Raw genomic sequence first — 2,960 nt, 5'->3', positions numbered from 1 at the left:
AGTCATGGCAGAGAAGAATGTTTGCTTTGTTACTACGGACTGTTAAGGTTTGTGGTGCCTTGTTATATAGCAGTTTATATTTAAAAATTCTACAAATACCATAGTTGGTAGACCATATAGACCAGTGGTGGCTAACCTTGGCACTCCAGCTGTGCCAAAACTACATATCCCAACATCCATCTGCCTCTGAGAGTTATGTCTGTGGCTGTCAGAGCCTTGCAATGCCTCATGGGACTTGTAGTTCCAAAACAGCTCGAGTGCCAAGGTTCGCCATCACTGATATATATTATTTAATTTACTATAAAAACTTGTGAAATAGCAACACTGCTGCAGTTCATCAGCTGAACACCAGAGGGCACACTTAACATTGGTATACCGGAATGAGGAATATTCCTGCATGTCAAATAGTTTCTATTTGAGTCACCTAGACAGGTCTATTATTATTTGCACTTCAGCAAATAGTCTACTCTCTAATAAATGATGGTATAATTTCATGTCACTACCATGAGATATTTACAAGTGGTAAAACAGCACTGGAAAGTGGAACCATACCAAATCCATTGCCTCATTACATATGCTCTTTTCCATTTCCACTCTGCTGAATGAATTTAACACAGCAATGCTTCTGATTCAAATGACTCTTATTCTGACAGAGAAGCACACTGGAATGGTTTTGCTCCTCTTTAAAAGAAATAGTAAGCAGAAGAACATTAACAAGTTATGATTTTTGAAATATCTACTGACACTGGGTTCCACTCACACCTAGGCGTATTGTCGCAGCTGATTCAGTTCGACAAAACGCTTCACCCAAGGAAACCTATTCATTTCTATTAGGGATGCACTAATACTCGTACTCGCATAAATGCTCCGATACCTTCAACGATACTGAAACTTCCTGTCAGAGGAAGATTTCCTCTCATTTCCTTTGACCGGCAGTGCCGTAGGGGAACATCAAGCTGGCTTCCCAGGCAATCGGGAAGCCGTGCGGTGATTAATGACCTGCCTCGCGGCTTCCAGATTGGCTAGGAAGCCAGCTTCATGCTGATTGGCTGGAAAGCAATCAGCAAGGAGTCGGTTGTTTGGCTAGGAAGCCGGCATCCCAGCTAATCAGCATCGAGCCGGCCTCCCAGGCCAATCAGGAAGCCGGGAGGGGGGTCATTAAATCGCCGCGCGGCTTCCTGATTGGCTGGGAAGCCGGCTTGATGCTGATTGGCTGGGAAGCCGGTTTCCCAGCAAATCACAATCTAGCTGGCCAAACAACATGGAAGCAGCTTCCCGGGCAATCAGGAAGCCAGGTGGCATGTCATTACCCGCTGCCTGATTGCCCGGGAAGCCGGCTCCATGTCAGTGGAAACACAGATAACAGATATCATGTCAATGGAAACACAGAATATCAGTACTCTGTATGGGCGAGTACCGAAAGCAAAATATTGGTACTCTTACTCGATACCAAAAACCCGGTATCAATGCATCCCTAATTTCTATGGCCCCCTTTCACACCTGTGAGTTGTCGCAAGCAGAAATACGCCTGTCGCTCGAAATAGTACATGAGCTACTTTGGGGCAAATTTATCCCATAGACTCAATAGAAAAGGCTTAAGAACAATGTGTGTACGTTTTGCCCATACACATGAATGTGCCAAAATCTGCTCACAAAAATGAAAGGACTTATTATATGCGTGAAAAATGCGCACAAAATGCACGCGGAAAACACGCATAATTAGGTATCGCCTAGATGTGAATGGAGCCTTGAATATGATTATGTAAAAGTACCCCCCATTACATGTGCAAATGAGATATTGGACATTCTTAGGACTACGGCTGACCAATTGTGCTAGCAGATGTTAGCAGACATGTTAAGCTAAAAGTGGGACCAATATTATTTAGCAGTTTTTTGTTTTATTTATTCAAGCCAGATAGAAAATATTCTTTTCTTTCACTTACGATAAGCTCATGAACATTTCATTTTGTTATCCATAAATGTAATAATTCTTTACCACAAGAGGCTTTTTAAACATTTGTTGTGTAACTGATAAATGTGAGATGCCATCACCACTATAAACAGCCCGTGTCTATACAGCAATCATAGGGTAGTCTACGGTTGTGCTGCCCACTCCTTATACAATCAACCTTATTTAATACCAAACTGATCTCTTACACGTTTACCAAAATGTAAATACAGCCAATTAGCTATAGCGGTCTTATCATGTTGTCATAAAATATTGTTCTTACGCCTAAGCCTGATGGTATAATGAGGGAGCACAGAAGAAAAATGAATATGTTACTTACTGCCACACAGGCAGATGTGCATTCATAATGGCAACAAATAAAAAAGAAAAAACCCCAAACTTCATTTAAGGCCAACTGACAAACCAATAATCAAGGCAATTATGCCAGCCGCCACCAGCACTAAAATCCCAATGATCCATTGTTTCTGTTAAAAGTTTAAAAAGAGAATTCAGTCAGAATGTTTCCTGGTCACTATCACTAAACAGTGTGATTCTCAATATGTAAGAGGGAAACTTGAGTCGTCAATTTCAATCATTGATTCATTTAAAAAAAAAAACACATTACTGACAAATGCTTGTAGTGAACATTTAAAAGGTTTACGGAAAACACAACAAAGTTTTAACAACATATGGGGAGAATTTTTTTTTTACAGATTGCAACTTACTAGTCCTTAGATGCGGCAGCTGCATTTGTTTTATTTTTTTAGGCATGGTACAGTTCATTTTCTGCAAGTACAGAAAAATACCTGATAAAATTATCAACCAATTATAGCCAATTTCTGTTAACCACAAAAGACCTCCTCCCTATGTAATGGTGCTGAGAAGAGGAGGTGTTTGTAGCCCAAAACAAAAGAGCCGCCTAGGGTGACAATACTCTAGGACAAGCAGTATGATACTGGCACGATCACCAGGTGAAAATAATAAGTAAAAGCATCTAAGGACTAGAAAGCTG

The sequence above is a fragment of the Nanorana parkeri genome, unplaced genomic scaffold (genome assembly GCF_000935625.1).
Source record: "Nanorana parkeri isolate BGI_ZX_2015 unplaced genomic scaffold, ASM93562v1 scaffold978, whole genome shotgun sequence".
In the NCBI taxonomy this organism is placed as follows: Eukaryota; Metazoa; Chordata; class Amphibia; order Anura; family Dicroglossidae; genus Nanorana; species Nanorana parkeri.
Note: the sequence above shows the minus strand (reverse complement) of the source record.